The 15,359-nt window shown below is 42.0% G+C and overlaps 1 protein-coding gene across 8 annotated transcripts in view; it reads left to right on the plus strand.

The window, feature by feature from the left end:
- The window catches only part of LOC126340356 (serine/arginine repetitive matrix protein 1-like), a 535,554-nt gene that overhangs the window by 105,778 nt on the left and 414,417 nt on the right, over nt 1–15,359 (plus strand). The gene's annotated exons all lie outside the window — the stretch shown is intronic.

Genomic DNA, 15,359 nt, shown 5'->3' on the forward strand with positions numbered 1-15,359 from the left:
ATAACAAAAACTTCGTAGCCGATAAATTTAATTTCCACTAAAAAAGACGAACGTGACGAATGTAAAAGTATAATTAATATTTTAGAGAACTACAATTTATAGTCCTTGCCGGCTATTTTAATTCATTATTTATCCAGTTTCTAAGGGTTTACAGCATGGAAATAATGACATACAAAAGTCTAGTATCCTAGTAAGTAATATTTTGAATAGACTAAGCGAAATTAGAGATTAAAATTCATTCCATGGTTTGCTAAACGAGTCCAGAGAAATAGAAAGGAGTATGGAGTGACAACTGTTTTTAAAAATAAGAGACGGAAGACGACGAAGCCTTATTTTGATGAGTAATCAGAAGATGAGAGAATTTCAGACCCGGAATCGTACTTCTCAGTCAGTGTGTACTATTCCTGTTTCAACATATTAATTTCTCAAACTGAACAAAGATTTCAGTGCCTCTGTGACCTTAGCAACACATTCGACGTGTTACAAACGGAGTAACCCTTACCATTTTCAAAAGAAATCATGGAAAAGGAAGCGGGAAAACTGACCGCAAAATAAAGACATAGCATTTGATCTGTAAGAACAGTCGATTTCTTTGAAAATGTGTTTAAAAACTACAATTCAGAAAATCCATTCCATTAAGGAACTCACGGAATTATTACTGATTAAATTCAATAGCCTTGCATCCTACTTTTCGGAAGTAATAACAGCATGTTTCCTGTTTTCACCCATCCTGTAACAACCACAATAGCTGAAAGAAGTCTTTCGAAATTGAAACTCTTTAAAACCTATCCTGTAACTCCTATGAGCAAAGAACGGCTTTAAGACTTGTCAGTGCTTTCTACAGAGGCAGAAATTCTCAAAAAACTAAAATAGTCTTCAGCCAGCTACGGTTTAATAAGTAAGTTTGCCAAATATAAGGTGAGAAATGTATATATTTGTATTGTTTAGGTAACTTGGGCCCTAGATGCTCTAGTTGTGAATAATTACTTACCTTTGTAGCCTAAACTTAATAAATGTTTATTTTTAAAAAAATTAGAGCTTTTGTTTCTATTTTGAAAAATATTTACCCTCTATTTGAGCATCGCAACAATCGGGCCAAACCGAACCGCGAGAAATGTAGATATGGGGACCGTCTAAGGCAATTCAAATGCACTTAAACAGTTCAGTTCATGTAAGTAAAATTAATATACACTATTTTTGATTAGTAGGCTTGTAAGTCCAAAGGCTATATGTGGGGGTGAAAAAGAAAATAAATGAGGAAGTTCAGTACGAAAGTGAGTGAAAAAATTTGGATTTGTAGGTATGATGTTCACAATGCTCTTTCTTTGTTTCCCGTGTTTGTTATTCACGAACAGTTATGCATCGGGTACAGGGGGAGTGAAAGATCCAGACTATATTAATGTATTAACGAAGAAACATAGTGGAAATCATATAACATTTAAACAACATATTTTATCTTAGTGCATTAGCTGATATTGCAAGAACTGTAAGTAGCACCTGTCATCATGACGCGGTGATGCCCAATTTCTTTATTTCTGTGGCATCGCAGCACAATTGTAAAATCGTGCACAAGCCAGTAAAGGTCACCAGAATGTCCCAATAGCATAGCTTCTTTCTGCTGTCCTGTCACGTCACGATGTCCAGCCAACATACTACACTGGCAATACTAAACTGACTGGAATATGCATACCATTTCTTTGCCATGACTCTGTGGAGTATCTTAATTCCAGCTGGAACCGACGCTACACCATTGACAGCCCTCGAAAGGGAAGAGTGTGCTCTTTTATAGGGGTGGCTAACACTTGGTCCAGTCAGCTTATTTGGTGCAGTGCTGTTTTTATATTACAGCCCAAATATGCCAACATGAGCCTCTCGAAACAGGGAATGTAGTAGTTCTACGCCGCCCTTTCCTTACGCTCTATTGCCACCGCTTGAGACGAACGAAAATAATCACGTCGCAAGCTGTAGCTTTGACGTCGCCACACTTTTTCCCCTGACATCTTCTTCGTACGTTTTTCCATCTGTAGAAGAGTGCATCTTCTGAAAGCAAACTTTTGAGCAGAGTAAACAGAAGACGTAATGAAGGGATGAGGTTGCTCACTTAAGCGGATGAGCAATCTACCTGCGGAGGGCCACGCTCACGGCAAAGGCAGAGAAGCACCTGGAAGGGCCCGTCATGGACGAGCTTCCTGAAAGAAACTTGTGTGCCTGGAGAGCTATTGCCTGGGCGCCCTCCCTAGGACGACGCCAGCGCGCACAGGACGCGCACCGCGGCCAATTAACGAACTTACTCTGCAACTAGGCGAACCGTCCACCGCCAGCGCAGAACTGGCGCGCCCGCTGCTGCTGCTGCGAGAGTCCCGACTGTTTCCATTTGGACAGCCGCTTCGACTCTGTCCGCCGGGATTTCCATTTATATGTTTTTGTACTTGCTCGTTCGTATTCCTAACGACAGTTCATCACACGCAGATACAGTCTGCTCTATTCAGTGAGAAGTTATTTGTTCACACTGTAAATTCCTAGCCGTTGTAGGTTACTTATTCTGTAAGGCTACAGCTGATTTGCGATTCTGACTCTTCACCACAAGGTATTTGCCTAATTAGGTGGGAACAATATATCATTAACAAAAGGAGAAAGATGTATCCAAACTGAATTTGTAAACATTTCAGCTAATTACGAGGGTTGTAACTTAAATAGTGGCAACTATTTATTTACAACCGACACAAAAGAGTTACATGTTTGCAACTCTTACTGTCCTTGAAAGTAGTCACCAGCGTTGTGTAGAACTCGTTGCCAGCAATATGGAAGGCGTAGTATACCGTTAGCAGAGACTTATCTGTTTATGGTGCCCGCATTTGGAACAAGAAGCAAAAAAATCAGTAGAGCACTTGCCTGTGGCAAGCAAAAGTACCAAGAAACAATCTTGGGTGGACACACAATTTCAGTTCGCCAGGAAGTTTCAGGACCGGTACATGGTTGGAAATGCGCTCACAATGTTGACGACTGCGATGATGAGACATATCTTGGGTCATTTTGCTACAAGATTGCTGACCATTTTTTTCACTGACCATCAGTCTCCATTGACCATCAGTCTCCATTGACCATCATTTTCCATTGACCATTTAACCATTAACTATTTACTATTTGGCATTTACCATCAAGCGCTGTGTGTATGTGTGAGTGTTATGCCATTTTCTGAAATACGAATTTTAATATTATGCTCATCAAATACAGAGGTAGGCAAATATCTTGAGCCTTCACAGAACTTCTGCAAGGATGCGCCTTATTTACATATCATTTTAATATAATGCAGACTACACAGAGTGGTACATATATATTTGTGACATACCAGTAAAGTAGTGCAAGGGGACATAATTTTTGTTGTTGTTGTGGTCTTCAGTCCTGTGACTGGTTTGATGCAGCTCTCCATGCTACTCTAAACTGTGCAAGCTTCTTCATCTCCCAGTACCTACTGCAACCTACATCCTTATGAATCTGCTAGGTGTATTTATCTCTTGGTCTCCCTCTACGATTTTTACCCTCCACGCTGCCCTCCAATACTAAATTGGTGATACCTTGATGCCTCAGAACATGTACTACCAACCGATCCCTTCTTCTGGTCAAGTTGTGCCACAAACTTCTCTTCTCGACATGTGTCACAAAGACCAGTCGTTCTAAGACCAATGCGGTGGAGGCCTCCGTTGGTCGGGATCAGATTGTGAATGACTGTATCACTATGAGGCGAGTTCCATTCGAAGGAAAGGGAGATTAACGTGAAACCACATTATTTTCCACGATACTAATGACGCACTATTTCCACTGGGCAGAGGGATGACTGTGCGTCTCATCGAGAAAGCAAGGATCTGCCGGTAAGATGTGCCATTGATAAAATGTCAGCTGCCAGAAAATTTGTTATAATCTAAAATTCATGTACGTGCTGCAATTTAGAGTTGATCCGGGCAACATCGGCAGGCGGAGTGAGGCTGGCCGGTCGAAGACACATAATAAGCGAGATGTAACAGAGTGAGTTTCTCGAGTACATGTTATAACGGTACAGCGCTTAAACAATATTGAATTCTTCACTTTGACTGATATTGGGAAATCCGAATCCTCCAAGGGGACGGGCCCTCTCAACCGCTTTATACAGAAGTCGGAAAATGTGACTTTTCCAAAGGAAGCTAACGAACATTTCAATCAATTTTCATGCCATCATCGCGGGGAGCGCGATATTTGTGCAACATTGTCTTCTTTCCTGAAAATGTAGAAATCTAAGATCCGAAGTTTTTAAAGAAGACTAAGGGAACGGTGATCGTATTCACGAATTGCCACTTGAATTCGATTCGTCACCTCTTGCCACTTCACTGCCGCCATTTTCATCGGATGCCGTTCCACGACAATTCACAACGATTTGTGGCGAACAACAACAGTTTCCCATGGAATGACAACGTGTAGAAAACCCTGCAGTGCTAACAGGGTACATGTCCATTAATGCGGGCCCCTGAGAGAGAACAAAAGGAATCCAATATGTCCCTGAGGAAAGATATATCATAGACATGACGTGGTAATACCTGACGCTCGTTACGCTGGTACCGAGATGTTTTCTCCTAATACCTTCCAGCCACTTAATTGATGAGCAATACGGTGAAGCACAAGCTCTAAGGAAAAAAAGGTACTCGAAAAGGGGGGTCCCCAGAGGTAAGCCCCGTACGATGGTGATCTGGGGAGTAGGTTGTCCGTTCACTATGACAGATGCGTGAATACCGCAGTATGACAGACTGATAGCCTTGAGCACCTTCATCAAGAAACTGTGACTGACCCGGTCAGATTGCTTAATGAAATCAATAAAAAGCAAGACTCCAGAGACAGAAATCGCAGCAGCTACCGGTATAACGTCGCGCCATTCGAATAAAATAGTCAGAACCGTGCTCCCAGGCACACAACTTTGGTGGACAGATTCGTGTGCTCAGGAACACAACTTGGTGGACAGCAAGAATTTTCTCTAGCAGTATAGACCAACGGCGATTTGTAAATACTGTGAATCAAGTTAACTTTTTATGCTTGACGGATCATTTCTTTATTTCTACGTACGTACTTTGTGTGTAAACTCCGTTAGAAAATCTGGAAGTCTTATCTTTGCCAGTTACAAATGTCATCCGGCAAGATTCTGGCCGGAGAGACCGAGGGATAGTGAAAGGCGTGTGTGTAAATTTTCGTACGAACTTTTCTTGTTTTGGATGTCTGGAATCGTGCTTCTAAGGTTTGAATTCCTTAGGCATATGCACGCAGCATCGACGAAGAAGCTGCGCTGCACAGATATGAGTTTGAGGTGATTTTTGATCTGCGAAGATGCTTCCGAGATTTATCTGTTGATCGCGAGGACAGGAGAGAGATAGTGAATCTTTGGGATTACATGTGAACAGTCGCGTTCTGTTTTAGTACCAGTAAGCAGCAAATAATGGAGATATTATTGGTTAACGGAAGATTTATTGTGGAAAGAAGAAGAAAACATTTTTACATTGGTACATTTACATTGTTTGTCAAGAATAATTTACAGGTAATGATTAAGTTTGTTACATTTGCAGCACCGGTTTGATAATGCAGCGTTTTTGGTTCGTCAGACATCCAGAGATGTAATCTTTCTGTTTCTGATTTTTTTCTTTTTTATTAAGGTTCATCGATCTTTGTGAGAAAACTGGATTTAAGAATTATATTTTGGAATTTTGTTGAAGGAAAGGTTATTCATGTGACGTTTGATTCTCGTAAATACTCGATTATAGTTATGTGATGTCAGGGAAAGCTTAACTATTATTCATTTTTCATTAAATGTTATTAACTCAAACTATACGAGATTGTTATTGAATTCGTCCAACCCAGAGTTACTGTCCACTTTCCAAGAGTCGATCAATTTTCAGTTTATTCAAAACCGTTATCAAAGTTATGAACCAAGAGTAGAAGGAATGCTTATAGAGAACGCACTGCACCTTTGCGTATCACAGTAATTAAATTTTGCAGCTGTGTTATTGAGACGCGCTGTAGCTACGAGAGTAGTTTGTGATGCGTTACCCACTGCGACTCAGGTAAACTAAACAGTTTAGAATACACTCTTTCTTTAATTAAATTTCGCAGGGACCAACTTTAATTTCAATCTAATTAGTTTTTCATTAAATTTCATAGTTAGATTTTGCAATAGTATAAAGTTCCAGACAAAGCACGATTTTCTTATCATTTTTGCAGTTACATTCTCTACGCATTCTCGCAATTGAATTTTGTCGCCAACTGGTGTTATGCAAGCTATCAGCTCAAAGGCACCATTCAAGTCAAGAAGTCCTGAGTTTAGCATCGCAGGCTCACGAAGCAGTAATAATCCTCTCTCATATAAATAGCACTCCTCTCCTCCCCCCTCCGTGGGCAGCGCGCAATCAGCCGCCGCCCCTCACCCGCCCCCCAGAACCCCCTCCACAAGCCCAACAACAATAGCTTATTAATCAAAAATTCAATTATGACATGGCCCTGGACTCAGCCAAGGCACGAAGTCTCCCTTCTAATGGCTGCTGGTAAACCTTACGGGATGCGTGGTCGTGATCCTAGAAACTATTCTGTTCCTGTCGCTTCGTCCAGGAATGCGCTGGACATCCCCAGAAGCGCTCCTCCCCTGAGTCTTGCCGACTCTTAGTTGAAAACTGTTGCAACTGACAGGGGAATAATTCTGTTACTTCAGAAATTTCACTGTTCGAACCACCAATTTATTCATGTGTTCCATGCTTGCAAACCTAGCACTAAGGGCTCCTTGACGTACAGAACAATTAATCCCACGTTTCGATAGTTGTATTTTAATAAATTGCTCTTTTATTGTTAACTGAATACTTAAATCATTGATGCAGGCTTTTGTCCGCTCAGGGACTGGATACTGTGTTGTACTAATCATCATCATCTCATCCCCATCGACGCGCAAGTCGCCGAGGTGGCGTCAGATCAAAAGACTTGCACCCGGCGAAAGGTTTACCCGACGGGAGGCCCCAGTCACACGACTTATATCAATATTTTGTATCATTTCCACAAAGTTTTAAAGGCTTGTGACGATAATTAGCTAAACTGTCTTTTTGTGCCAAAAGCCGCTGGATAGGTGAACATCCTACACACCACGAACGAATAGTGAAGGTAAATGTCGCCGATACCACGATTGTGCAGAAATGAAGAGAGCTGTTTCCACGGAAAAATGTCACCATCGCAATACGTAACGAAGTTTCGCGATGCAGCGGGTACTTCCAAGAAGGACAAAACAAAAGCCAACGCCGGGGTGAGCTTCGGCTGAACGCAGCCCACACATGTGGCTCGTGTATGCTTCGGCATAAACCGTGGGTGGCGCTGGCGTAAATTTTTTTACCGGAGGCAGCGTAATCTGTATGTCTGACGGTGCTCCGCCTTCTGAAAATCCCGAAGTACATGCAAAGCGAGATTGAGAGCTTGATTTTCCATCTAGAAGTGATCGATGTGTGTATCGGCCATGTTACCCCAGACATCTGTTCCGTCTGCCAAATCCAAGCTCCTGCGATACTCCTGACGTCGAGTATAGCAGCACGTTCAGCTAGCGTGCCGTGGCCTTCTCGTCGCTTTATCCCTCAGTTCCTCGAAGCATTGACGTCGCCTTAGCGCCTGTCGACAGTGATACACTGGTACTTAACCGAGCCTCCGCGTTCCGTCTCTCCACCCAAGATGTCTATTGCCCCATGTTTAGGGGGACAAGGCTCTATCTCGTGTTGCAACGTACGTCCGGCTCCACTGCACTGAAGGCTAATTTCCAATTCACCACCAGTGACACCGGGCCGACGTAGACGATTTGGAGTCTGTGTTGCGTACGCTTTACACTCGTGTTGCGTATACTGTCGCTTCTTCCGCTCCGTGTACATCTTTTACGCCCAGTGCTGGATCACACCATTGACCGACGCTTAGCCTTCGACGCCGACGTGTATCCGCAGATGTTCCGTTCCACACGGTCTCCTAGTCTGACAGCGGTCTGCACTCAAGTGCACTGACGTGCAGTAAGTGATAAATTATGTTGCAGATTTCCATGCATTAATGACGCTATAGCAACTCCCATCTCTACGAGATTCTGAAAAAGTAAATCCCTACCATTATCCTTGGCGTCACTGCAGAGAGTGTTAGGAACCGAGTGCGGCTGATTTATTTGGCTAAGGCAGCGTGGTGTCTTTCTCCAGTCTCTCTTGGAATGCTCGATGTATTTATTCCCACATTCACAAAGGCCGCAATATAATGCTGCTTGTAGGTCGTCATCGACTGTGACACGAAGCGTTTACATTCCAGCGTGAGGTGAAAGACACGTTTGATTTAATTTTCTTTTAAAATTTGGTCGACTTCTTGATGTATCTGACTGGCATAGGATATGAACGCCATGGCGTTTTAGTTTGTTCTGTGAGGACCGCAATGTTTTCGACCTCGGTCTGGGACGGATAGCACGTCTTTCTTTCTTCTCGAACACAGCGCACAGATGATTTAACAGGCGTGTGGGATTTTCTTGGTAGGAAATTGCGTTCACTCTAAGCGTGGCCGTGTTCGCCATAGTGTATCTCTGCACCCGCTGATGGCAGTTGCAGCCATGACGTGGACGTGTACTAGCGTTTTGGGTTTTTTAGGATCCACCACTCTCGTATTTCACCAGAACATCTAGAAATGCTAGTTGTCTGTTTCTACTCACCATGATGATCTTCATACTCCGATGTGTGGGCTTAAGGTAAATCAAAAAATAATTGTACTCCGATGTCCCTTGGTAGTACCCTACTACGGTTTTATTTCTATAGGCAAAGAAACAGTTCGGTTTCAATGTCGATGAGTTTAGAACAGTGTCCTCAAACTGCTACAGGAAGTGATTGAGTGACACAGGATTGTCAACACTGACCGCTTCAGTTCTTTCCAGTACTCAACACTGAGTAAAGATTAGTCGATGTAAGCTCATATTTGAAGAGGATTGTGCGCATTGACCCCATAAGTAATTTCCAGTACTTTGCACTGACTAAAGATTAGTATAAGCAAGCCCACATTTGAGGAGGGTTGACCGCACTGATCTCGTCAGTTCTTTCCAGTACTCTGCACTGAGTAAACATTATTAAAGTAAGTTCATATTTCAAGAGTTCTGTCGTAAGCCTATCAAACTTGTGAGCGATGACTTGAGTTGGGTATGCGGTGGAAAGTTCAGTGAAAAGTCGAAAAGTGAACACCGATTGTGATGTCCCTGTCGCGAAGTTGTAATTCTTGCAAAAGTAGTATGAAGTCAGTAGAGTTCCGAATATGATCTTAACATTTTCCTGGGGAGAATCTTAGAATAGTCGTATTCGACCACATATTGGTAGAAGACAGCACAATGCTGACTATGGGTCTCAACGGCATTCAGTGTAATCCTTGTGGTTCGCATCGTGAGACCACAATCTCATAATTACCTCCTCACTTAACATGCACTAGAAGACAACACAGTCCATCTTTAAAATCGTTATGTAGGAGCGGGATGAAATTTTCTGGTAAATTGTGTCATCTACTGGATCGCACATCTTCGGGATGTGTTTGGAATGCTACAGAACGACCATGGTGTTACCCTTGCCAGGTGTCGTTCGAAAGACACATGCGTGGTGCACTTTCTGAAGAAGGGGAAATCTATAACCAATATCTGTAATGAAGTACTGTCTGGAACAAGGTACTCGTACAAAAGGGCATAGGCTCTGCGTGCTGGTTCATATGGGCCATTCAGAACCCACCAACTCGTCTGCCAATGGTGTCATGAAGATACAGTATGAAGGGGTATGCTTTAGACATATCGCGCTCCCGACCATTGGCAGCTTTATTAACATTGGAGCCGCTATTTCTCATACACGTAGCTCCTCAATTGGCATCATGAGACTTGAGTGCACACCATTCCATTTCAGTCTTCCTGACAAGTAGAAAACCCTGGCCATATCGCGAACCGGACACGGCTCCTCCACTTAGGAGCCAGACAATATTATCATGGGCTATGGAGTCACACAGTCCAAATAAAACTGCGCAAATTAAAAAAAAATTGATAATACTCCAGTGCTGTGCAAAGATTTGCAACTTCAAATTGGCTCTGAGCACTATTGGACTTAACATCTATGGTCATCAGTCCCTTAGAACTTAGAACTGCTTAAACCTAACGAACCTAAGGACATCACACAACACCCAGTCAACACGAGGCAGTGAAAATCCCTGACCCCGCCGGGAATCGATCCCTGGAACCCAGGCGCGGGAAGCGAGTTTGCAACTTCCTTTAACTGCTCCAGTGTGTAAAATAGTGCACTTCACAAAATGAAAAAAAGTAGTATCCAATGACTACAAACTCAGTACGTCACAGCTGTAAATCGTCAAGTCGTCCAAATACTCTTTGTAGAAAAATACCGTTCGAAGAAATATGAAACGGATCGACCACAAAAGGTTAGGCGTAGGAAAATCAAATGGGAGACATTGATTCTTTGGTAAAACGGTAAGAAAAATGCAATCATTTAACAAAGGAGCTTGCTTACAAAACACTGATCTGACCTATCGTGGAATACTGGTCAAGTGTGTTGGTCCTGTGTCGTATAGAACTAACAGGGGATTTTGAGCGTATGCGAAAGGCAGCACAAATTATGACTAGTTTCTTTTTCCCATAATAGGGCTTCACGGAGATGTTGAAGAAAGTGAAGTGGCTAACGTATGAAGATTGATGCAAACCAACCCGTGAAAGCCAACATAATGTTTCAAGAAAATACTTGAATTTGCTAGTGTACTACAATTCACTATCTACCACTCCCTTCGTAAATTATAATAGGTGTTTAAGAAGTCATTCTTCCAGCGCTTTATATATGAAAGGAACGGACGTATGTCCTAATAACTGGTACAATGGGACACAACCTCTTCCAAACACTGGACACTTGTTTGCATGGTACGTTTGTATGGGTACGCACAGCGTGATCCAGCTGCCGTTTCGTGCAACCTCTATATGTCTGTTCCTGAAACAATATCGGTGTAATTGATGTAAGTTTCCTCTCAGAGCTTCAGGCATCTGATAGAAAACGGAATCATACTGAAAAAAAACACGTCAGGGTTAGCCGCGAATTAAATGGCATTTTTGGATAAAGGTGTGCCTTACCATCCTTATCTAAGTGTCTCCAGTCTTTCCTTGTGTAATTAGCGGTGTAGTCATACGATTTTGGATTTTTCTATAAGTTTATTCCACTTATAGTATTTAATATTTCATAAATTTTTTAGAGAAACTGCTTTATAAAGTGCGTCTTACGATAGGAAGCAATGAAATTTACAAAAGGTATCAAAATGGGAAGTGTGGAAGTAAGAACTTTCCCGTATAAAACCCAATGAAAAGATTACAAGTTGATTCGAGTGCCCCTAACGACGACGCTTTATGCAACCACACATGACAGAATAGAGGTTTTGCCCAGTTCACTCTGAAGATGAGATGCAAATTGTCAAAATATTCCAGTATAACTAGTAAAGGATACGAAGACATCTAAAACGTTTTGTTCAAAACTATTTTAGCACATTACGCAGCGAATCATATATTTATCACTCATTCGGTTAATTACCGGAAATTTGTTATTTCTATACTTCCCATTTTAATATCTCATGTTACTTTGGTTCTTTCTGACGATGAAATACGCTTTATAAAGCAACGTTTCTGAACCATTTACGAATGGGTAAGTGCTATAAACAGAATAAACTTATAGAGCCATCTAAAAGTTGTATCACTGCATCGATGACAACCGCATGGCCGAGCGGTTCTAGGCACTTCAGTCTGGAACCGCACAAATGTTACGGTCGCAGGTTCGAATCCTGCCTCAGGCATGGATGTGTGTGATATCCGTAGGTTCGTTAGGTTTAAGTAGTTCTAAGTTCTAGGGGACTGATGACCTCAGATGTTAAGTCCTAAAGCGCTCAGAGCCGTTTGACTGCATCGTTAGTTACAGAAATAAGGATCGGTGACACTTGAAGAAGTATGACGGAAGTAATACATATCTTGGTTAAAAAATCATGGCAAGTCTTTACTTGCATTTTTTTATAGAATGATTCTTTTTGCTGACAGTCGTCCAAACTTTTAACAAATGGTTGAAATGGTTCTAAGCACTATGGGACTTAACATCTGAGGTCATAAGTCCCCTAGACTTAGAACTACTTAACTCTAACTAACCTAAGGACATCACACAGATCCACGCCAGAGGCAGGATTCGAACCTGTGACCGTAGCAGCTAGCGCGGTTCCGGACTCAAGCGCCTAGAACCCATCGGCCACAGAGACCGGCGAACTTTTATCGACTAAGTGGCTGTCGCCTGACTGGATATCGTTCCTGCTAAAGACATAATGCGAGTTGCATAAAACGGATCAGTAGCGGCAGTTCCTCATGAACCATGGACCCTGCCGTTGGTAGGAAGGCTTGCGTGCCTCTCCGATACAGATAGCCGTACCGTAGGGACAACCACAACGGCGGGGTATCTGTTGAGAGGCCAGAAAAACGTGTGGTTCCTGCGGAGGGGCAGCAGCCTTTTCAGTAGTTGCAAGGGCAACAGTCTGGATGATTGACTGATCTGGCCTTGTAACAATAACCAAAACGGCCTTGCTGTGCTGGTGCTGCGAACTGCTGAAAACAGGGGGAAACTACAACCGTAATTTTTCCCGAAGGCATGCAGCTTTACTGTATGAATAAATGATGATGGCGTCCTCTTGGGTAAAATATTCCGTAGGTAAAATAGTTCCCCATTCGGATCTCCGGGCGGGGACTACTCAAGGGAATGTTGTCATCAGGAGAAAGAAAACTGGCGTTCTACGGATCGGAGTGCGGATTGTCAGATCGCTTAATCGGGCAGGTAGGTTAGAAAATTTAAAAATGGAAATGGATAGGTTAAAGTTAGATATAGTGGGAATTAGTGAAGTTCGGTGGCAGGAGGAACAAGACTTCTGGTCAGGTGACTACAGGGTTATAAACACAAAATAAAATAGGGGTAATGCAGGAGTAGGTTTAATAATGAATAGGAAAATAGGAATGCGGGTAAGCTATTACAGACAGCATAGTGAACGCATTATTGTGGCCAAGATAGATACGAAGCCCACACCTACTACAGTAGTACAAGTTTATATGCCAACTAGCTCTGCAGATGACGAAGAATGTGAAGAAATGTATGATGAAATAAAAGAAATTATTCAGATAGTGATGGGAGACGAAAATTTAATATTCATGGGTGACTGGAATTCGTCAGTAGGAAAACATAGTAGGTCAATATGGATTGGGGCTAAGAAATGAAAGAGAAAGCCGCCTGGTAGAATTTTGCCCAGAGCGTAACTTAATCGTAGCTAATACTTGGTTTAAGAAACATAAAAGAAGGTTGTATACATGGAAGAACCCTGGAGATAAATAAAAGGTATCAGGTAGATTACATAATGGTAAGACAGAGATTTAGGAACCAGGTTTTAAATTGTAAGATATTTCCTGGAGCAGATGTGGTCTCTGACCACAATCTATTGGTTATGACCTGTAGATTAAAACTGAAGAAACTGCAAAAAGGTGGGAATTTAAGTATATGGGACCTGGATAAACTGAAAGAACCAGAGGTTGTACAGAGTTTCAGGGAGAGCATAAGGGAACAATTGACAGGAATGGGGGAAAGAAATACAGTAGGAGATGAATGGATAGCTTTGAGAGATGGAGTAGTGAAGGCAGCAGAGGATCAAGTAGGTAAAAAGACGAGGGCTAGTAGAAATCGTTGGGTAACAGAAGATATATTGAATTTAATTGATGAAAGGAGAAAATATAAAAATGCAGTAAATGATGCAGGCAAAAAGGAATACAATCGTCTCAAAAATGATATCGACAGGAAGTGCAAAATGGCTAAGCAGGGATGGCTAGAGGACAAATGTAAGGATGTAGAGGCTTATCTCTCTAGGGGTAAGATAAATACTGCCTACAGGAACATTAAGGAGACCTTTGGAGATAAGAGAACCACTTGTATGAACATCAAGAGCTCAGATGGGAACCCAGTTCTAAGCAAAGAAGGGAAAGCAGAAAGGTGGAAGGAGTATATAGAGGGTCTATACAAGGGCGATGTACTTGAGGATAATATTATGGAAATGGAAGAGGATGTAGATGAAGATGAAATGGGAGATACGATACTGCGTGAAAAGTTTGACAGAGCACTGAAAGACCTGAGTCGAAACAAGGCCCCCGGAGTAGACAACATTCCATTGGAACTACTGACGGCCTTGGGAGAGCCAGTCCTGACAAAACTGTACCATCTGGTGAGCAAGATGTATGAAAAAGGCGAAATACCCTCAGACTTCAAGAAGAATATAATAATTCCAATTCCAAAGAAAGCAGGTGTTGACAGATGTGAAAATTACCGAACAATCAGTTTAATAAGCCACAGCCGCAAAATACTAACACGAATTCTTTACAGACGAATGGAAAAACTAGTAGAATCCGACCTCGGGGAAGATCAGTTTGGGTTCCGTAGAAATGATGGAACACGTGAGGCAATACTGACCTTACGAAATATCTTGGAAGAAAGATTAAGGAAAGGCAAGCCTACGATTCTAGCATTTGTAGACTTAGAGAAAGCTTTTGACAATGATGACTGGAATACTCTCTTTCAAATTCTAAAGGTGGCACGGTAAATTACAGGGAGCGAAAGGCTATTTACAATTTGTACAGAAACCAGATGGCAGTTATAAGAGTCGAGGGGCAAGAAAGTGAAGCAGTGGTTGGGAAGGGAGTAAGACAGGGTTGTAGCCTCTCCCCGATGTTATTCAATCTGTATATTGAGCTAGCAGTAAAGGGAACAAAAGAAAAATTCGGAATAGGTATTAAAATCCATGGAGAAGTAATAAAAACTTCGAGGTTCGCCGATGACATTGTAATTCTGTCAGAGACCGCAAAGGACTTGGAAGAGCAGTTGAATGGAATGGACAGTGTCTTGGAAGGAGGATATAAGATGAACATCAACAAAAGCAAAACGAGGATAATGGAATGTAGTCGAATTAAGTCGGATGATGCTGTGGGAATTAGATTAGGAAATGAGACAGTTGAAAAAGTAAAGGAGTTTTCCTATTTGGGGAGCAAAATAACTGATGATGATCGAAGTAGAGAAGATATAAAATGTATACTGCCAATGGCAAGGAAAGCGTTTCTGAAGAAGAGAAATTTGTTAACATCGAGTATAGATTTAAGTGTCAGGAAGATGTTTCTGAAAGTATTTGTGTGGAGTGTAGCCATGTATTGAAGTGAAACATGGACGATAAATAGTTTGGACAAGAAGAGAATAGTAGCTTTCGAAATGTGGTGCTACAGAAGAATG

The sequence above is a fragment of the Schistocerca gregaria genome, chromosome 1 (genome assembly GCF_023897955.1).
Source record: "Schistocerca gregaria isolate iqSchGreg1 chromosome 1, iqSchGreg1.2, whole genome shotgun sequence".
Classification (NCBI taxonomy): domain Eukaryota; kingdom Metazoa; phylum Arthropoda; class Insecta; order Orthoptera; family Acrididae; genus Schistocerca; species Schistocerca gregaria.